The 24,202-nt window shown below is 32.2% G+C and overlaps 1 non-coding gene across 1 annotated transcript; it reads right to left on the reverse strand.

Moving 5' to 3' along the window:
* Positions 1 to 4,472: 4,472 nt before the first annotated feature.
* LOC139886781 (small nucleolar RNA R71) lies at positions 4,473 to 4,579 on the reverse strand. The gene has a single exon (XR_011772647.1). It is a non-coding gene; the product is annotated as a small nucleolar RNA R71 (small nucleolar RNA).
* Between the last annotated feature and the right edge of the window lie 19,623 nt (positions 4,580 to 24,202).

Genomic DNA, 24,202 nt, shown 5'->3' on the forward strand with positions numbered 1-24,202 from the left:
TGTTACAAGATGTAGATGGCTAAATGACAAGGTTTTATAGTGATTTTTCGGAGAGATTTAAGTCAAAGAGCAATAAAGTTGCTGGTAAGCTTACTACTAATGTGGTGGAATATAAAAGGTTCTCCAGTAACGATGGAGAAAAGACAATGTATATATCAAGGTTATAATAAGGCTACTTCGGATGAAAAGTCGAAGTTGTCTTGTTGGATCTGTGACAAAATTCGCAATTTTGAAAAGGGATTGTAAAGTTATTTTGGGTAATAATAATGCTAAAGGATCTGACACGGATACGTGTTAAACTTCTACTTGGGTTCCGGGAGTTTTCCAGGTGTATGACTGTATGCATAAGTTCTTCTTTTCATAGATAACGTGTGGTTGGATAATCTTCTCGATTGTTTTTTAATTGAAGTGTTTTCAAGACTCATGAAGGGTTTAAACGCAGGTTGTAATCGTCAATATACATATGATGTTCTAGAGTTTTGGACGACATGAATATTTTTCTAAATTTTATGAATAGAAGTGATGTTCTATCACAGTTTTGAAGTCAAAGTATAGCTTTGAAAACTGTAGGGATCTGATAGTGCTCTAAATGAACATATATTTAGGCACAATATCCTTCCAATATGGAAAGCTTTTAGTTGCAATTGTTCTATTTTTATGTAATATTCGTTTAAATAAATAAGTGCGAAGACAAAAGAAGAAAACGACGATTTGAAGATGCAAATGACCAAAAAGCTCAAATGTACAAGATATAATTCAAGTGGTTCAATTTATTAATGAGAAACGTCCAAAAATGATAAGAGTACAAGCCGCAAAACGCAAAGTACAAGATATTAAATAGTACGCAAGGACGTTCGAAAATCCGGAACCGGGACCTGAGCCAACTATCAACGCGCGACGCAACGGAGCTAAAATTACAAGTCAACTATGCACAAGAATATAATATAATATTTAAATAATTATATAAATTATTTATATATTATATATTATATTAAATAACGTCGACAAACTAGCAAACAAAAAATATGTGAGCTGGATCTGACGGCCATGCGATCGCATGAGAAATAGGCATAAAACTCATGCGAGTGCATGAGCCCATGCGAGTGCATGAGATTTGCACTAAAATCTCATGCGACCGCATGAGTTACTGTAGCAGGCCAAGTTCTATAAAAAGTTAGTTTTTCGGACGAGTTAGGTACACAAAAAATCAATCTCTCTTCTCTATGTAATATATTTATATTATAATTATAATTTTAATTTAAGATTAATAATAAATTATGGTTTAGTTGGGTTATTGTAAGAAATGTTTTATGGGTTTTAAAGTCAGAACTCTGTCCGGGTAACGCTACGCAATTAATCACCACTGTAAGCTATGTTCTTCCTTTTTAAATTAATGTCTCGTAACTAAGTTATTATTATGCTTATTTGAGCCGAAGTAATCGTGATGTTGGACTAAAATATTAAGATGGGGTTATTGGATTTTGTACCATAATTAAGGTTTGGACAAAAGACCGACACTTGTGGACATTGGACTATTGACTATTAATAGATAGGGGTGACAACTCATTAGAATCTGTCGAACCTATCTTCAAATTAGTTAATCTAATAATTATTAAAATGATTATGTATGTTCTATTTAGTGACGTTTATACGACATCTTTTACGATCATTTAATTAATTATTAGGGTTGGGTAATTGATTATTCATTCTGATCAAGTGGGTAAATTAATATTCATATCTCATTAAAACATGTGTGGATTACATACAAGGATAATTTGTGTAATTGTTAACAAAGTATTAAAACCTTGGATTACACGCAGTCGATAACTTAGAGTAATTATTAAACAAAGTATTAAAACCTTGTTACAGTTCGAATCCCTAATTAGTTGAAATATTTGACTTCGGGAATAAGATTAATTTAACGAGCATTTTATAATTATGACCGATGGACTATTATGGACAAAAACCAGATAGGTATCAAATAAACCAGGACAAAAGACAATTAACCCTGGTAAAAATTAATTAAAATCAAAACATCAAACATCATGGTTAAGGAAGTTTAAATAAGCATAATTGTTTTATTTCATATTTCATCGTACCTTTATTTACTGTCATTTTAATTACTGCAATTTACTTTATCGCAATTTAAATTCTGTCATTTATATTATCGTCATTTATCTTTACGCTTAAAATATAAAATCGACAAACCGGTCATTAAACGGTAAAAACCCCCTTTTATAATAATATTACTATATATAATTATATATATTTTATATAAATATAGTTGTTAAAAATATAGCGTTAAACTCAGCTAGCTCCTTGTGGAACGAACGGGACTTACTAAAAACTACACTACTCTACGGTTAGGTACACTGCCTATAAGTGCTGTAGCAATGTTTAGGTATATCACATCCGTAAATTAATAAAACTTGTGTAATATTTCGTAGTATTTCGTAGTAAAAATATAACTATTTCGTATACACCTCTACGCACATCATGTTTTTGGCGCCGCTGCCGGGGAACGCCGAAGCGAAACGCGATATAAAAAAAAAGATTTTTATTAAGTTTTAATTTCTTTCTGTAAAAATACGTTTTAAATATTAAAAATACAAAAATATAAAAAGAAAAATGAAATTTATATATTTTTAAGAGTTTGTTTAAAATATAAAGTTTTTCTATTTCTATTTTAGTTTTTTTAAAAAAATTAAGTCTTTATTTATTTTATATAAATAAATTAAAAACAGAAAAATAAAAAAATAAAAAAATATAAGTAAAAGTAAACGGGCTACACTGTAGCAGCCCAACAATTGGCCTGGTACCCGAAGCCATGCGACCGTATGGGATTCCAACACACAATCCATGCGATCGCATGGATTGATTTGACAGCACAAGAACCTCAGCCAACGAATTAGGGTTATGGTGTATTAATTAATAATAATTATTATTATTAATAATTATTATTATTAATTAATTATAATTAGGGTTTTTAATTTAATAATAATTTGTTTTAGTTTTATTTAATTTGTAATATTTAGTTTAAAGTAGTTTTATTAATTATAAATTGATACTTTTATACAATAAATAATATAAAAATAATATTTATATAAAAATTGTATTTTTATAACTTTAAGCTTATTTTTATTTTTATATCGTAATTTGTATTTATCATTCGTAATTAGTTTTAAGATTAGTATTTTGTCGTAGTTAATTTTTATTTCTAGATTTTAAGACTTTGCCGTAAAATCCCTTAAGTGCTTTTTCTTTAGACTAAGATTTAGGTGCTTTAGAATTTTGCGACACCGTTTTAAGATTTTAGTACTTTTTAAGTTATTGCCGTTTTGGATATAGAATTCCTTTTAAGCTTTAATACCTTTAGACGTAAGTTTTAATTTTTAGTTTTTAGAATTCTAAGTTTCGACGCTTATTTTCTTATTTTTATTTTTCGACTGTTTGTTTTTCGACATTTATTTTTTTTGACCTTTTATTTTTCGACGTTTTTCGACGAACTCTTTTTCTTTCTTATTTCTCGACGCTCTAGTTTTTAGGACATAGATTTTTATCTCTAAAATTTCAAAACGAAAAATTATTTTAAGCAGTTAAATTGATAGACATTCAAATTTTCTGGTTCGTAGTAATAGTTGGATTTGTTAGTGGCGAGTTGTGGGCTTCCGATTTAAAGGGTCCTGGCTACCTGCTGCATCTATTGGCTATTCGAAATGTGGGCAAAATCAGAAAAGTCTATTAATTTGATAACTTATATAATTTTTATCTTTTATAACTAATAGGATATTCAGTGAATGCACCGAGCAAAACGTTCACCACCTTTTATACGTTCACCACCTGTAACTAGATCAAGACATCTAGCCAATATTGCCGCCGATTGATTTTTCTTTAGAATCATCATCAAGTCAATCAAGTACTCCAACTCAAATTTTCGATAATTCATTTTTTTTGAACCCGAATTCAAAATTGAAAACCCGGAGGATATTCAAGGACAATTCCAAGATCCTGAACCACTAATCATTCCTCCTGAACTACAAACCGTTAAATCAGAATCCTCTAGTGATTTGTATTCAACAAATTCAATTATGGAAGTAACGGAACCTCTAAGTATGGAAGATCGAATGAGAGCCACACGCACCAGCCAAGGACACGCCATTATTAAGCCAGAAATCAATGCGCCAGATTATGAAATCAAAGGACAAATCCTACACATGATAACTAATCAATGCCAATATAGTGGTACGCCAAAAGAAGATCCAAAAGAACATCTTCGAACCTTTAATAGGATCTGTACTCTATTCAAAATCAGAGAAGTTGAGGATGAACAGATCTATCTCATGTTATTTCCCTGGACTTTAAAGGGAGAAGCCAAAGATTGGTTAGAATCGTTACCTGACGGGGCGATTGACAAATGGGATGTCTTAGTTGAAAAATTTCTTAAACAATTCTTTCCGGCATCTAAAGCCGTGAGACTTCAAGGAGAAATTGCTACGTTCACACAAAAGCCAAATGAAACTCTATATGAAGCGTGGACAAGATTTGGAAAGTTGTTGAGAGGATGTCCTCATCACGGTTTAGATACTTATCAAATAGTACAAATATTCTACCAAGGTATCGACATTGCTACATGAAAAGACATCGACATAGCAGCTGGTGGTTCTATTATGAAGAAAACCGCAACCGAAGCTTACAAAAGTATTGATAACACAGCCTCCCACTCACATGAGTGGCATCAAGAAAAAGATATTTTTCAATCATCTAAAGCGGCTAGAGCAGATTCTAGCCATGACTTTGATTCCGTTTCCGCAAAAATAGATGCTTTCGAGAGACGAATGGAAAAGATGAATAAAGATATTCACGCAATACGAATCAGTTGTGAGTAATGCGGTGGACCACACTTAACGAAAGATTGTCACATCGAACAAACGATGGAACAACGAGAGAATGTTTCCTACATGAACCAAAGGCCGGGAAATAATTATCAAAATAATTATCAACCGCCAAGGCCAAACTTCAATCGAAATCAAAACATTCTTTACAATCCAAATGGACCCAACAATAACTCGTACAACCAACTAGGTCCGAATAACCAACCAACTTAAAACAACAGTTTCAATCAACAAAGACCTAGCTTGTATAAACCACCACAATAAACCGAATAGAAAAAACCAAATCTGGAAGAAATGATGGCAAAGCTAATGGAATCTCAAACACAATTTATTACATCTCAAACCCAAACAAATGAGAGGTTTGATCAGTCATTAAGAACTCAACAAGTTTCCATTTTAAACCTAGAAAAACACGTAGGTACTCTTGCTAGCATGATGAGTGAGAGGGAATAAGGAAAGCTACCAAGTAATACTGAAGTAAATCCTCGGAATGAGAATGTTAATATGGTTTCAACGAATTCTGAAAAACCAGCATCAGAAGATGGGAAGGTTTTGATGTGAGTAACAATGAAGAAGTTACAACACCACCACCACCCGAGTATGTAAAGCCAGTGGTGACACCATACAGACCACCCATCCCGTTTCTAAGAAAAGGAGTTGAGTATGAGCAAGTAATAGGTAATAAAGTTTGTGAAACCTCTGGAAAGAAGAAGAAGAAGAATAAGAAAGTGCAAGAAACAAAAACCGTAAAAATAAACTCGGAGAAGACAGTTCCACCAAAACCTCCACCCAGGTTGGGTGATCCGGGTGAATTTATTGTTCCTTGTCTACTTAGTGATTGTGTTATGTATGATGCACTAGCAGATTTAGGTGCAAGTGTGAGTGTTATGCCTCTTTCATTATATAAGAGATTAGGAGTAGGTGAGTTAAGTCCAACGGAAATGAGTGTTCGACTCTTTGATCAAACTATTAAACACCCAGTTGGAATTGCTGACAACCTACCCATTCAAGTGGGTAATTTAACCTTTTTAGTCGAATTTATTGTCATTGACATTGAAGAGGACTCAAACATTCCTCTCATTTTAGGTCGACCATTCTTAGCGTCCACCGGGGCGTTATTTGATATAAGAGAGGGTAGAATGACACTTAGTGATGATAAAAAATCGATCACCTTTGTGATTCGAAAGTTTAAATCTCCACCAACTAAAACCGTTGAACCAACAAAAAAAATTGGTAAGAACCACATTGTTTTACCAACTCCAACGGTTGTGCTTAACAATAATAAAATGCCTATGTGTGGGGAAAATGAAGTAACACCTAATGATGACCTGATAACAAAGAACCCCATTGTTGATACGAAATTAAATGACTCCGTTATTAACAGTTCAATGAAAAAACTTATTAAACGAATTCGCGATGCTAGAACCAAGGGGAACTTTAAGTTATGTAACCGGTTAGTATCCAATCTATCGCCTAAAGAAAAGGCGAAACTAGTTGAAGTTTTGGAAGTTACACAAGAATCCGACCAATGGCTTAAAGCAAAAGTCACAGATATGCAAGTTGATTATGGTCCAAAAGAAATTGACGATGAAGTTAATCACAATTTCGACACCACAGCTACCTAAGTGTGGGGAGATTCAAATGTTCTAAAAAGAAAATACTGTCTAGAGTTAGTTGTTTTGTTCTCGTGTAGTTCCGAGAATGAAATCCGATTGGTCTTTTTCATTAGCAGACACTAAAGAACTAGTTTTCTCCCTCCATTCTGAATTTTTGTTTTATAGGTTTTGTATGAAATTAATATGCATTTTTAAATTTAAGTTTTGTGTGAATTTAAAAACAAAAATTACTTTATTTCATTAAGTTTAAAAAAATGATTTCTAAAATTCCTCGTAAATTGAAGACTAGGTCATGGAACCGAAATTGCTTTACCCGAAGGCGGGGCGACAAATTTTGTTATCATTATTTTTAATTTTATTGATCTAAAGTATACCAAAAAAATTAAAAAACAAAAAATCTTTACTTTTAAAACAATCGCTTTAAAAACGACAAATTTTAAATTTTGTCGAGGGACGGACTAGGTAAACATACCGAAACTACCAAAAGTAAAAGGAAACAAATTTTTAAAAAATTATTCATTTAAATTATTTTAATAAATAAAGGTTTTATAAAAATATATATATATATATTATATATATGTTTGTAGTTTATCTTATGTACAAAACAGGGTAAAACAACGCATTTTCAAAGACTGATATTAAAGTTCAGCAAAAGCTACTAATTTTAACGACAAGACGTAAAATATCAAATGTGATATAAAATAATATGTTTGCAAACTCAGTATTTTTAATCATTTTTCTACACTAATCACCCTCATGAATTTAAATTTTTACTGATTTCTTGCAAATGAGGGCATTGAATGATCTCAAGTGTGGGGAAGGGTTATAAATTCTCTCGGGTTTACACTTAGTTTAATTGCCAAATTTTGTGAAAATTTGAAAAATTTTCAACTAAATGAATTCAAAATCATGTTTATACATATTTATGAACGATAAAACTAGGTGTTAATACCGAAATTATTGTTACCTCGGAGAGAACATAAATGGAGAAATAACCCAAAACGTTAGAATTCATTTAAAATGGAATAGAGGAGAATAAAAAGGCAAAAAAAAGAATAAATAAAAGCTAAGTGTGGGAAGAATTTACCAAGTTATTTTAAACACATATCACATATGTTTGTACAAGATTATTGCAGGTACTTTTGCTTTGGACTAAACTAATCAGTTTTACCCGGTAAATTGTAATATAAATGAAAGAATAGATGGATCTACACGATGAATCAATTCCATCATTAAAAGGAAGTAAAGTCTTTCGAAAAAGACACGCGCTTCTTGATTTAGGTCAGAAAGTTGTCGTCCAGACCAGCTGTAGGTTGACGAAAAATCTAGAAAAGTCATCTCTAAAATCAGCAGGAAATCCACGGACCTCAGCATCAAACAGGGTCGCCAAGTGGTCAGACTTATCCTAACCATGAGAGGATCTATCTCGTAAAATGGGGAGGGCTCTGTGCAAATTAGCTTAATAAGACTAATGAATCAGATCCCCAGAAAGAATAATCTCCTGAAAGATCAAAAATCAGCTTTTAAGCCTGATATTACTCAATCCTTGAGGTTGACTTTAAAGATTGAGAATTACAAACTCATGAAATTCGATGATATCTAAACTCGAGCTTGAATGAGAAAATATTTTGATCAAATTACAAACCGATTTGTTTTCTGAAAACCCATTTTCAATGCGTTCATTACCATTGAACGTAAAATCCTAGGAATTCACCTGGAATTCATTAGGTCACCTGAACCAAATCGGGTGTCAACCGTAAGAACGGTGGTTGCATAGCATGGTCGAAGACAGGACCTTGTGCCAGACCGAAAAATTATAGGGTGATCTTTACTATTGCTCATACAAAGGATAGTAATTACATCCGACACGTTGTGGACCATGAACATCTGCATGTCACGGGACATTACCTTAACAGTTGCTTGTTCAACGCTTTCCTTTATAACCGGACGGTAGTTTACCGAAAGGTAATATACAGAGCAAGTATACTGGACGTGTTGCTTTCCCAATACAAGGTTAGCAAGTGGGTGACACAAAACCATAAGTTTTGAGCTAAAATTTTCAAATTTGAAACCCACAAAACCCACAAAAATATTTTGCAAACACCGGTGAAGTGTTATTCTGGAAAACTTATCTAGGATAAAATCTAGAATGAATTTTCAAAAGATCAAATGTTTTCATAAAGATCCAATTTCCTTAAGGATCTAAATTTTCATAGTCATGTGAGACTGTAAACTACATCGTTACTATCATTGTTTATACCGCCGTATCAAAATCACTGATGTATAAAGTGTGAGAATAAAAAAAAGTGATTCGAGTGAAGTGTGATTTAATTTCAAGTTCTGTATTGCTTGAGGACAAATAACGCTCAAGTGTGGGGATATTTGATAGTGCTCCAAATGAACATATATTTAGGCACAATATCCTTCCAATATGTAAAGCTTTTAGTTGCAATTGTTCTATTTTTATCTAATATTCGTTTAAATAAATAAGTGCGAAGACAAAAGAAGAAAACGACGATTTGAAGATGCAAATGACCAAAAAGCTCAAATGTACAAGATATAATTCAAGTGGTTCAATTTATTGATGAGAAACGTCCAAAAATGATAAGAGTACAAGCCGCAAAACGCAAAGTACAAGATATTAAATAGTACGCAAGGACGTTCGAAAATCCGAAACCGGGACCTGAGCCAACTATCAACGCACGACGCAACAGAGCTAAAATTACAAGTCAACTATGCACAAGAATATAATATAATATTTAAATAATTATATAAATTATTTATATATTATATATTATATTAAATAACGTCGACAAACTAGCAAACAAAAAATATGTGAGCTGGATGACGGCCATGCGATCGCATGAGAAATAGGCATAAAACTCATGCGAGTGCATGAGCCCATGCGAGTGCATGAGATTTGCACTAAAATCTCATGCGACCGTATGAGTTACTGTAGCAGGCCAAGTTCTATAAAAAGTCAGTTTTTCGGACGAGTTAGGTACACAAAAAATCAATCTCTCTTCTCTATGTAATATATTTATATTATAATTATAATTTTAATTTAAGATTAATAATAAATTATGGTTTAGTTGGGTTATTGTAAGAAATGTTTTATGGGTTTTAAAGTCAGAACTCTGTCCGGGTAACGCTACGCAATTAATCACCACTGTAAGCTATGTTCTTCCTTTTTAAATTAATGTCTCGTAACTAAGTTATTATTATGCTTATTTGAGCCGAAATAATCTTGATGTTGGACTAAAATATTAAGATGGGGTTATTGGATTTTGTACCATAATTAAGGTTTGGACAAAAGACCGTCACTTGTGGACATTGGACTATTGACTATTAATAGATAGGGGGTGACAACTCATTAGAATCTATCGAACCTATATTCAAATTAGTTAATCTAATAATTATTAAAATGATTATGCATGTTCTATTTAGTGACGTATATACGACATCTTTTACGATCATTTAATTAGTTATTCGGGTTGGGTAATTGATTATTCATTCTGATCAAGTGGGTAAATTAATATTCATATCTCATTAAAACAGGGGTGGATTACATACAAGGATAATTGGTGTAATTGTTAACAAAGTATTAAAACCTTGGATTACACGCAGTCGATAACTTGGTGTAATTATTAAACAAAGTATTAAAACCTTGTTACAGTTCGAATCCCTAATTAGTTGGAATATTTGACTTCGGGAATAAGGTTAATCTGACGAGCATTTTATAATTATGACCGATGGACTATTATGGACAAAAACCAGATAGGTATCAAATAAACCAGGACAAAGGACAATTAACCCAGGTAACAATTAATTAAAATCAAAACGTCAAACATCATAGTTACGGAAGTTTAAATAAGCATAATTGTTTTATTTCATATTTCATCGTACCTTTATTTACTGTCATTTTAATTACTGCAATTTACTTTATCGCAATTTAAATTCTATCATTTATATTATCATCATTTATCTTTACGCTTAAAATATAAAATCGACAAACCAGTCATTAAACGGTAAAACCCCCTTTTATAATAATATTAATATATATAATAATATATATTTTATATAAATATAGTTGTTAAAAATATAGCGTTAAACTCAGCTAGCTCCCTGTGGAACGAACCAGACTTACTAAAAACTACACTACTCTACGATTAGGTACACTGCCTATAAGTGTTGTAGCAAGGTTTAGGTATATCACATCCGTAAATTAATAAAACTTGTGTAATATTTCGTAGTATTTCGTAGTAAAAATATAACTATTTCGTATACACCTCTACGCACATCAGGATCTAAGAGTGATGTCTTCTGTTAAATCTTGACTTAAATTTTGATTTGTCAAAATCAGAATATGTAATCAAATTTGAATGAGAATAGTTGTTTTGATTTCTATAAAAGAATGTATATCGTTGTGAAAGTAGTGAGTATATTTGATGATTTGCTGAATCAGAATCGAAGAATGTAACATATTAATTGTGAATTTATATATCTCTCGGGTATTACCTACCCGTTAAAAGTTTCACAAGTAATATTTTGTACAAGAGAACTTTTATTACAGCCTTTATGAATATATATATATATATATATATATATATATATATATATATATATATATATATATATATATATATATATATATATATATATATATATATATATATATATATATATATATATATATATATATATATATATATATATATATATATATATATGTATATTTTCTGCAGATGTAAGATAGATTTAATGAGTTAATATAATATTAAAGTCATTTAATTTTCGGCTGAAACTAGGAATGAATAATCTCTAAAACATTAGAGATTACATAATCTTCGCGGAGTATTTCACTAATGTAGTCAATACTTCATTATTTATTCTTATTGACATTTCTTCGGTGAATGATGTTGATGTTTGTGGAGTTCTTGTGAATTTCGTAAAGGACGAATGATGTTTTCCAGAAAGTTTCGAGTATATCGAAGATGAAAGTGTAAAATCAAACATGTATTGAATAATACACTTGGTTTATTATGAAATGGAATTCATTGAATTGAAACAGAGACTGTAGTTAACGATGGTTAAGTTGTTAACGACGGATGTACATCATAGCATATTAATATGAATTTAACCGAGTAGTATCTACCCTTTTTCAATTCATACATAATAGCTTAGTAAGAAAATATTTATTTTGATCTCAAAATTCATATATATATATATAAAATATACATATAATTTCTTCAGGGGGAATGAGTTAATACTTCATAACTCGTTGATACAATATACGCGTTGTTGATTTGTGATGATGTTGATGATTATGGAATTGGCGGAGCTTGTAGTGCTACAGGTTTTGCCGGTGTTGGTGATACTGATGGTGATACTGGTGGTACTACCGGTGGTGCTTGTATAACAAGTCTAGCTTGTAAACCATGCACCATTCTTGTCAGGGTTTCTACTCTTCCTTCTATCATTTCGGTCCACTCATCTGATTTATGGTTAAGGCTGGAATAGATAATCTCTAAGACTTTAGAGATTACATAATCGAAGCAGAATGTTTCTCCAATGAAGTTATGAATCAATACTTCATCGGTTATTGTTGTTGGTACTCCTTGGTATCTACGGTGCGTATGACGTTGATGCTCGAGGTATAGATTGTGACGTTGAGGTGTGGGATGTGGATGTTGTTGTCGATGGTGGTAATGGTACTGTTGATGTTGCTGATGGTGGTACTGTTGATGCTGGTGATACTGCTGGTGCTTGTAACCTTTGCACCATATTCTCCAAAGCCACTACCCGAGTGCGAAGCTCGTTGACTTCTTCTATTACACCGGGATGATTGTCGGTTCGGACGAGCGGATGAATAAGATTTAGAATGTGAGATAGTATATAATCGTGATGAGATACTCTGGAAATGAGAGAGAAAATGGTGTTTCGGACAGGTTCGCCGGTAAGTGCTTCTGGTTCTTCGCCAAGAGGGAAATGTGGTGGATGGAAGGGATCACCTTCTTTTTGTATCCAATGATTAAGTAGACTGCGAACCCATCCCCAATTCATCAAGAATAGATGATGGCTAATTGGTTAATCCATTCCAGTCATACTGGTTTCGGAGCTCGAGTGAAACTCCATATCGGAATCCGAGGGACTTGAACTAGTGGCGAGTTCCATTTCATACGATTGAATAAAGGATTTTTCGATATGAAATGATTTCCAGCTATCGGATGGTATTCTAATTACATAGAATATATATATATATATATAGAACAAAAGATTTCGTAGATTACGGAGGAATTTACGAAATATGTCAGGTAAAGTTTACAGTAATAGATACACTAAGATATGATTTAACAGATATACTAAGATATGAATTTTGTCTATACACTATCTATGCAATAATTGCAGTAAGACACGTCAAGACTTAAGATGATAAACAGGTAATTTTCGACAAAAAATGATAAGCAAAACTTTTGACATGTAGACATGGCGGAAGTCCAGACTCACTAATGCATCCTAACAACTATCAGTTAGACACACTAATGCAAGACTTGGTTTGCTAAGACCACCGCTCTGATACCAACTGAAACGACCCGTCCATATTACTATAAACGCAGTACGTTACTCATTGGTCCCATAGCGAGGTCTTTGACCTATATATGATACGTTTTAGAAAATATTGCATTCGTTTCATAAAAAGCACACCATTATTTTACATAATGCATGTTTTAAACAAGTGGGCGATTATTTAAGAAATAATCCCTAAAATAGATCGGTTTCCAAATACTACACATGTGACGTAACAGTCGAATATAATACATGACAAAGGTTTTATTGAATACAACACTTTATTTAAATAAAAATATGAGACTCCATGCACAGCTTGCTCAGATAATGCAACAACGGAAGACTTTCTTAAGGACCTGAGAATAAACATGCTTAAACAGTCAACACAAAGGTTTGTGAGATATATATGTTTAGCATTGATATAAATATAGACCACAAGATTTCATAGTTATAAATAAATGTACACTCGCAAGTGTATAAAAATATTCTATAAGTTGTTGAGCGCTTCGGTAAACATACTTAACCATAAATGTAGCATATTCCCTTTATTATGAAATCTCCCTACACTATACCAAGTGTAGTAAAAACGAAGTACTATGCAACCGTTTACGATACTAGAGCGACTAACCCGGTTGGGGTTGTCAAACCCGATAGATCTATCAATAGGATTCGCGCTTACATGTTCTTACAACATGTAAATATTAGTTACCAAGCTATTAGGGAAAAATATGCAAAGTGGTACAACTCAACGTAGAATATGTTTTTAGTACTTGTGTCCATAGCGTAAAACATAAAATGCATGTATTCTCATCCCAAAATATTTTTAAAGTTTAGAAATGGGACTATATACTCACGATAGTAAAAGTATATTAATAATAAGTTTTTAACTTATTAAAAATATGGCCGTCATCCTTGGATTCACGAACCTGTAACAATATATATATATATATATATATATATATATATATATATATATATATATATATATATATATATATATATATATATCAAAATGTAATACAACTATTATTCATATCATATCTTCAATCACATGTGATTGTTTAAGTTCATATTTTCAATTACGCGTGATTTTTTAAGTTTATATTTTCAATCACGTGTGATTGTTTAAGTTGTCAAGTTAGCAGTCAAACGTTAGTAGTCCACAATTAGTAGTTCACAGTTAGTAGTCCACAGTTAGTAGTACATAGTATACACGTGTTGTATAAGACTCAATCATGACTCACAATACCGCTATTGTAGTTACACGTATTGTGTATGTGGTGTCTTTTGATTTATCCGACGTATTGTGTAATCATGACATGTTAGAATACATGTATAATACAAGAAAAGTTAGCTAGGATATGGTTAGTATAGATTTTAATGAATTAATCCCGTAATCAAATTATCCATTTACAACCAATATTGTTTTGCCCATAATTTCTTCGTTATAAATCCGTTTTGAGTGAATCAAATTGCTATGGTTTCATAACAAACTGTAATTTGTGAAACTAAACTGAAAAAGTGGTGGTTTATAGTCAGAGTTACAAGTTATAATCCATATTTGAAAGAGGTAGTCATTTTCGTTGAAAGAAAGACATCTTGATGACCATTTTGTAAAACATACTTCAATTTTGAGTTTAACCATGATTTTTGGATATAGTATCATGTTCATATGAAATATCATTTTCCCAGAAGAATAACTTTTAAATCAAATATTATGATAGTTTTTAATTATCCAACCCAAAAAAATCCCCGGTTTTACTACGACGGCGTATGTCCGGTTTTACGGTGTTCTTCGTGTTTCCAAATTTTAACTCATTAAGTTAGTATATCATATAGATATAAAACATGTGTTAAGTTGTTTTTAAAAGTCAAGTTAGAAGGATTAACTTTGTTTGCGAACAAGTTTAGAATTAACTAAACTATGTTCTAGTTTATAAACTCCTATATAGATAGCTATAGACATATGAATTGAACAAGAGTTGAAGTAGAGTTTTTACCTCAAGTTTAGAATGTAAAGTTGCTGGAAAGAAGTAGTAGAACAAAACTTGAGAGAGTTCTTGCAAGTGTGTGTGAAAATTGGAAGTAAAATTTGGAAAATGAATGTGTAAAAATGAGTTAGAAATGGTGCTTATTTATAGGTTTGAAAATTTAGTTTTTAGTGAAAATATCTAGTATAAGTTAAAATGTATTAAGTCATGGATGACATATTAAATTGATTATGTCATGGATGACATATTATACAAATAATTGCAGATTTCTATTGGTATATACCAATAGTAAATACTTCTAGAAGCTGTGTATAATATGGGTAAAATACCGTATGAATGCGAGTAGAATTCTTGAGAAAATTGAACAAAAATACGAGTATATATATCGTTTATATGTATTTGTATATTATTAAGTGTATTTAATACTTTTGAGGTTGTATTTATACTCATAATACATTGTATGTAAATACATTTTAACATAAGTCAACTACATCGTTTAAATAGTAACATATATATTGTTCGAAAACTCTTTAAATTAGTAGTATAAAAATATCTATATAATACTTTGTTAATATACTTAATGAGATATTTAATTATCATATTTTCAAGTTAATATATATATATATATATATATATATATATATATATATATATATATATATATATATATATACACACACACATATATATATAATTAATACAAATTATGACGTTCGTGAATCGTAGGAATAAAAGGGTAATTGATTATATGAACACAGTTCAAAGTTTTTGAGATTTCCACATTACAGACTTTGCTTATCGTGTCGGAAACATTAAATCATTTAAAGATAAAGTTTAAATTTGGTCGGAAATTTTCTGGTCGTCACAGATATTCTATATGCATCTTGTTAATGTCGGTTACCAGGTGTTCACCATATGAATAATTTTTTATCTCTATGTATGGGATGATGTTTATGAAAAATGGAAATATGAAATCTTGTGGTCTATTATTACGATTTGATAAATATATTGGTTAAACCTATAACTCACCAACATTTTTGTTGACGTTTAAAGCATGTTTATTCTCAGGTGATTATTAAGAGTTTCCGCTGTTGCATGATAATTTATGGACAAGAGTTGGAGTCAGCATGCTTGTATAATATTGTTTAAAAACTGCATTCGAAGACTTAAATTGATGAGTAATATTATTATAAATCATTATGTAATAATCGTGTGAAAACGCTATATTTTAGATTATCATTATTTGATAATCGTCGTAATATTTTTAAATCTTTATCGATAAAATAAAGGTTATGGTTTGTTTTAAAATCGAATGCAGTCTTTGAAAAACGTCTCATATAGAGGTCAAAACCTCGCAACGAAATCAATTAATATGGAACGTTTATAATCGATATGAACGGGAAATTTCAGTTGGTATCCGAGCATTGGTCTTAGAGAACCAAAAATTTACATTAGTGTGTCTTACCGAGTTTGTTAGGATGCATTAGTGAGTCTAGACTTCGACCGTGTTTTCTTTAAAAACGATTGCTTAACACTTTTTGTTGGAAACTGTATATTATTAACATGTAAATATTATGTGATATATTAATCTCTTAACGTGTTTGATATTGTGTGATAGATGTATACCTCTAGTAAAAATCCCATCGACTCACCTAATAATAATGAAGAGTCGAATATATTTTGGGAAGATTCACAAAATCCCGAGGAAGAACCGGAAGAGGGGGAACCGGAAGAGGAGGAACCGGAAGAGGAGGAACCGAAAGAAGAGGAACCGGAAGAGGAGGAACCGGAAGAAGAAGAGGTTCCGGAGGAAGAAATATTAATACCTACAGTTAAACGATTAAATAAAAGAAAATCCTCAACCAACGGACCAAAGTTAATAATGGTCAATGGTGTTTCCGCCAAGGAAACAAAATATTGGGAAAATTACCAATTTTCTGATGAATCGGATCCCGACGAGGATTCCGATGATGTTATAGAAATTACCCCGACCCAATTTGAGAAAGCAAAAGAAAATAATAAGGGAAAAGGCATCAAAATAGAGAAACCTGATTCCAACCCCGATGAACTTTATATGTATCGTAAACATCCATACTTCTTAAATTTTAACAATAACCCGGGAACATCTAAGCCACCAGGTTTTTCTAGACCATTTGAGAAAAGAACGGCTCGTATTAGGGGAGCACCTTATATCCCTAGGAAATTAGCGAAACGAACCAAGTCCGAAGAGGAAGAAACGAGTGAGTTGGAATAAAGAGTTGTAATCATGTTGTGTAATATATGTATTGTAGTGTGCTTGTATTTTCATGTTATATGTAAAAATTGCTTGTATTATTTGTTAATTTTATTTTACGAATCTAATCCTCGTCTATTTTACAGTATAAAAACACAATGGACGTTAAGGATAGACAACCGAATATTTTAGAAGACCTACCCGGGGACATGATTGATGAAATCTTGTCTAGAGTCGGTCAGAGTTCATCGGCACAATTATTTATGGCAAAATTAGTTTGTCAAACATTTGAAAGACGTTACAGGCATGCCTTAGTTTATAAAAGGCTTTCCTTTAATAGATGGGGTATATCACATTGGGGAGACCATAAGTTACGCCGTGTTTTCTTTAAAGCATTGAATGCGGGGAACCCAGATGCAATTTTATGCTACGGGTTGAGAGCCTATTTTCACTCTACCTATCCCAACATAGGACTTCGTTCTTTAGAAAGAGCTTCAAACATGCAACATAAAGAAGCATGTTATGTCTACGGGTTAGTAATGTTCGCTTCTCACCAAATCAAGAAAAAGAACATAGGATTGCAACTACTAAATAAAACATTCCCACAAGTGACAGATTCAGTAGTTGGGGTGAGAAATAAGATTTTTAGATTATTACGGGGCTGTTGGGCATTACGTAATCCCTGTCCTTTTGAAAATGCTACAACATGCTGCCTAGTCAACGGTCACAACGGTTATTTTCCACAAGACCAAGGATGGGAAATAATACTAGTAAAACCAAAATGCATGACTTGTTTCTGGACTTATGAGTTACGTGTCTTTATTGCCTTTACTGAACGACTTGCGTATTAACTAGAATTGTCTTCGCAACTGCCTTGTATTAAAGTTATTGTGTGTTATATTTCATGGTATATGTAAAATAGCGATATTGTAAGTTTGTAAAATATTGTATAAAAGTTTGAACGTGTAATGACCCGACCCAATCCATAGGGACGAATACAATAACATATGATTACATCGCGAGGCATTTGACCTCTATATGATACGTTTTATAAACATTGCATTCTTTTGAAAAGATATACCATAAATGAATATTTAAAATTCAATGTTTTTGACATCTGATGATTTCTACATGTAGACAATCACCGTAAATAACAGTTTACAAGAATACTTCCGTTGACAATGCAGTCAAAATAAATACACGGTGATGATTTTGTGAATGCAATGCTTCCTCGAATAAAACATGTATGACTCCATGTGTAGTGACCCGAACTTTTCCATGTTTATATATATTAATTGATATTGATATTTACATGATTAAATGTTTCCAACATGTTAAGCAATCAAACTTGTTAAGACTTGATTAATTGAAATATGTTTCATATAGACAATTGACCACCCAAGTTGATCGGTGATTCACGAACGTTAAAACTTGTAAAAACTATATGATGACATATATATGGATATATATATAGTTAACATGATACTATGATAAGTAAACATATCATTAAGTATATTAACAATGAACTACATATGTAAAAACAAGACTACTAACTTAATGATTTTTAAACGAGACATATATGTAACGATTATCGTTGTAAAGACATTTAATGTATATATATCATATTAAGAGATATTCATACATGATAATATCATGATAATATAATAATTTAAAATCTCATTTGATATTATAAACATTGGGTTAACAACATTTAACAAGATCGTTAACCTAAAGATTTCAAAACAACACTTACATGTAACGACTAACGATGACTTAACGACTCAGTTAAAATGTATATACATGTAGTGTTTTAAATATGTATTTATACACTTTTGAAAGACTTCAAGACACTTATCAAAATACTTCTACTTAACAAAAATGCTTACAATTACATCCTCGTTCAGTTTCATCAACAATTCTACTCGTATGCACCCGTATTCGTACTCGTACAATACACAGCTTTTAGATGAATGTACTATTGGTATATACACTCCAATGATCAGCTCTTAGCAGCCCATGTGAGTCACCTAACACATGTGGGAACCATCATTTGGCAACTAGCATGAAATATCTCATAAAATTACAAAAATATGAGTAATCATTCATGACTTATTTACATGAAAACAAAATAACATATCCTTTATATCTAATCCATACACCAACGACCAAAAACACCTACAAACACTTTCATTCTTCAATTTTCTTCATCTAATTGATCTCTCTCAAGTTCTATCTTCAAGTTCTAAGTGTTCTTCATAAATTCCAAAAGTTCTAGTTTCATAAAATCAAGAATACTTTCAAATTTGCTAGCTCACTTCCAATCTTGTAAGGTGATCATCCAACCTCAAGAAATCTTTGTTTCTTACAGTAGGTTATCATTCTAATACAAGGTAATAATCATATTCAAACTTTGGTTCAATTTCTATAACTATAACAATCTTATTTCAAGTGATGATCTTACTTGAACTTGTTTTCGTGTCATGATTCTGCTTCAAGAACTTCGAGCCATCCAAGGATCCATTGAAGCTAGATCCATTTTTCTCTTTTCCAGTAGGTTTATCCAAGGAACTTAAGGTAGTAATGATGTTCATAACATCATTCGATTCATACATATAAAGCTATCTTATTCGAAGGTTTAAACTTGTAATCACTAGAACATAGTTTAGTTAATTCTAAACTTGTTCGCAAACAAAAGTTAATCCTTCTAACTTGACTTTTAAAATAAACTAAACACATGTTCTATATCTATATGATATGCTAACTTAATGATTTAAAACCTGGAAAAACGAAAAACACCGTAAAACCGGATTTACGCCGTCGTAGTAACACCGCGGGCTGTTTTGGGTTAGTTAATTAAAAACTATGATAAACTTTGATTTAAAAGTTGTTATTCTGAGAAAATGATTTTTATTATGAACGTGAAACTATATCCAAAAATTATGGTTAAACTCAAAGTGGAAGTATGTTTTCTAAAATGGTCATCTAGACGTCGTTGTTTCGACTGAAATGACTACCTTTACAAAAACGACTTGTAACTTATTTTTCTGACTATAAACCTATACTTTTTCTGTTTAGATTCATAAAATAGGGTTCAATATGAAACCATATCAATTTGATTCACTCAAAACGGATTTAAAATGAAGAAGTTATGGGTAAAACAAGATTGGATAATTTTTCTCATTTTAGCTACGTGAAAATTGGTAACAAATATATTCCAACCATAACTTAATCAACTTGTATTGTATATTATGTAATCTTGAGATACCATAGACACGTATACAATGTTTCGACCTATCATGTCGACACATCTATATATATTTCGGAACAACCATAGACACTCTATATGTGAATGTTGGAGTTAGCTATACAGGGTTGAGGTTGATTCCAAAATATATATAGTTTGAGTTGTGATCAATACTGAGATACGTATACACTGGGTCGTGGATTGATTCAAGATAATATTTATCGATTTATTTCTGTACATCTAACTGTGGACAACTAGTTATAGGTTACTAACGAGGACAGCTGACTTAATAAACTTAAAACATCAAAATATATTAAAAGTGTTGTAAATATATTTTGAACATACTTTGATATATATGTATATATTGTTATAGGTTCGTGAATCAACCAGTGGCCAAGTCTTACTTCCCGACGAAGTAAAAATCTGTGAAAGTGAGTTATAGTCCCACTTTTAAAATCTAATATTTTTGGGATGAGAATACATGCAGGTTTTATAAATGATTTACAAAATAGACACAAGTACGTGAAACTACATTCTATGGTTGAATTATCAAAATCGAATATGCCCCTTTTTATTAAGTCTGGTAATCTAAGAATTAGGGAACAGACACCCTAATTGACGCGAATCCTAAAGATAGATCTATTGGGCCTAACAAACCCCATCCAAAGTACCGGATGCTTTAGTACTTCAAAATTTATATCATATCCGAAGGGTGTCCCGGAATGATGGGGATATTCTTATATATATGCATCTTGTTAATGTCGGTTACCAGGTGTTCATCATATGAATGATTTTTATCTCTATGTATGGGATGTGTATTGAAATATGAAATCTTGTGGTCTATTGTTACGATTTGATATATATAGGTTAAACCTATAACTCACCAACATTTTTGTTGACGTTTTAAGCATGTTTATTCTCAGGTGATTATTAAGAGCTTCAGCTGTTGCATACTTAAATAAGGACAAGATTTGGAGTCCATGCTTGTATGATATTGTGTAAAAACTGCATTCAAGAAACTTATTTTGTTGTAACATATTTGTATTGTAAACCATTATGTAATGGTCGTGTGTAAACAGGATATTTTAGATTATCATTATTTGATAATCTATGTAAAGCTTTTTAAACCTTTATTGATGAAATAAAGGTTATGGTTTGTTTAAAAATGAATGCGGTCTTTGAAAAACGTCTCATATAGAGGTCAAAACCTCGCAACGAAATCAATTAATATGGAACGTTTTTAATCAATAAGAACGGGACATTTCAGTTGGTATCCGAGCGTTGGTCTTAGAGAACCAGAATTTTGCATTAGTGTGTCTTATCGAGTTTGTTAGGATGCATTAGTGAGTCTGGACTTCGACCGTGTTTACTTGAAAAATGATTGCTTAACAAATTTTGTTGAAAACTATATATTTTTAACATGTGAATATTATGTGATATATTAATCTCTTAACGCGTTTGATATTATGTGATAGATGTCTACCTCTAGAACAAGTCCCATTGACTCACCTAATAATAATGAAGAGTCAAATGTAAATTGGAATGATTCGTGGACTGATTCACAAGTTCCCGAAGAGGAACCGGAAAAAGAGTCGGAACCGGAAGAAGAATCGGAACCGGATGAAGAAATAGAACCGGTGGGGGAAATAATAAAACGGTTAAGTAAAAGAAAATTCTCAACCAACCGACCAAGGTTAATTATGGTCAATGGTGTTTCCGCCAAGGAAGCAAAATATTGGGAGGATTACCAATTCTCCGATGAATCGGATTCCGACGAGAATTCCGATGATGTTATAGAAATTACCCCAACTGAATTTAAAAAGGCAAAAGAAAATAATAAGGGAAAGGGCATAAAAATAGAGAAATCTAATTCCAACCCCGATGAACTTTATATGTATCGTCAACCCCCGAAGTCCTTAAGTTGTAACAATGACCCGGGAACCTCTAAACCACCAGGTTTTTCTAAACCAATGTGGATTACGACGGCTCGTATTAGGGGAACATCATATATCCCTAGAAACTTGGCAAAACGAACCAAAACCGAAGAAGAAGAAACAAGCGAGTCGAAATAAGATAGTTGTATTCGTGTGGTGTAATATATGTAATATAGTGTGCTTATGCTTTATGATATATGTAAAAATTGCTTGTATTAATAAGTATTTTTTTTTTTATGAATCTAACTCTTGTCTATTTTACAGTATAAAAACACAAAATGGATAGACAACCCAATATTTTAAGAGACCTACCCGGAGACATGATTGATGAAATCTTGTCTAGAGTCGGTCAGAATTCTTCGGCACAACTATTTAAGGCGAGATCAGTTTGTAAGACATTCGAAGAACGTTCCAAGAATGTCTTGGTTTATAAGAGACTTTCGTTTGAAAGATGGGGGATATCACATTGGGAAACCCATAAGTTACGATGTGTTTACTTTGACGCATATATTGCGGGGAACCCAAATGCTATTTTACGCAACGGGTTAAGAAATTATTTTGACTCAATGTATCCGAATATAGGACTTCATGATTTAGAAAAAGTGGCTAACATGCAATGTAAAGAAGCATGTTATGCTTACGGATTAGTAATGTTCGCTTCTCACCAAAGTGAGAACAAGAACATCGGGCTACAACTATTAAACAAAACGTTCCCACAAGTGACGGAGTCGGTAATTGGGGTAAGAAATGAGGTTTTTAGATTGTTACGGGACTGTTGGACATTACGTAACCCTCGTCCCTTTGACGACGTTACAACACGCTGTCTTATCAACGGCCATAACGGTTATGTTGCACAAGACCAAGGATGGGAAGTAGTCCTAGTAAAACCAGAATGCATGACTTGTTTCTGGACGTATGAATTACGTGTCTTTATTGCCTTTGCTGAACGACTTGTGTACTAGCTAGAATTATCTTCACAACTATCTTGTATCAAAGTTATTGTGTGCTATATTTCATGCTTTATGTAAAATAAGCGGTATTGTAAGTTTGTAAAATATTGTATAAAAGTTTGAACGCGAAATATTATTATAATCAGTTTTTCATATAGAATTGTAGTAGTTGAATTGTATATTAGCTACTAAGTATGAACTTAACGGGTAGGTACTACCCGAATTTAAACTTATAAAACGCTAATATGAAGAAAAAGCTTTTATAAATGAGTTCATATTATGCTACGAAATACTATTAACTACTCTTAATATTCTGTATGATTAACTTGTTCCATTTGACTATTTTGAAGGAAATGGCACCGAATACTCGACACACAGTGAATATGAATGAAGAGGAATTCCGTACTTTTCTAGCTTCAAACATAGCCGCAGTACAGGCTGCACTACATACCAACAATAACCTTGGATCTAGCAGTACAGGAAATCGTGTAGGATGCACCTACAAAGAATTCACTGCCTGCAAACCTTTGGAATTTGATGGAACCGAAGGACCGATCGGATTGAAACGGTGGACCGAGAAGGTCGAATCGGTGTTTGCCATAAGTAAGTGTACTGAAGAGGACAAAGTGAAGTATGCTACGCATACCTTCACAGGTTCTGCGTTAACATGGTGGAATACCTATCTAGAGCAAGTGGGACAAGACGATGCGTACGCACTACCGTGGTCAGCATTCAAGCACTTGATGAACGAGAAGTACCGTCCCAGAACCGAGGT

This window comes from Rutidosis leptorrhynchoides, chromosome 1, assembly GCF_046630445.1.
Source record: "Rutidosis leptorrhynchoides isolate AG116_Rl617_1_P2 chromosome 1, CSIRO_AGI_Rlap_v1, whole genome shotgun sequence".
NCBI classification, from domain to species: domain Eukaryota; kingdom Viridiplantae; phylum Streptophyta; class Magnoliopsida; order Asterales; family Asteraceae; genus Rutidosis; species Rutidosis leptorrhynchoides.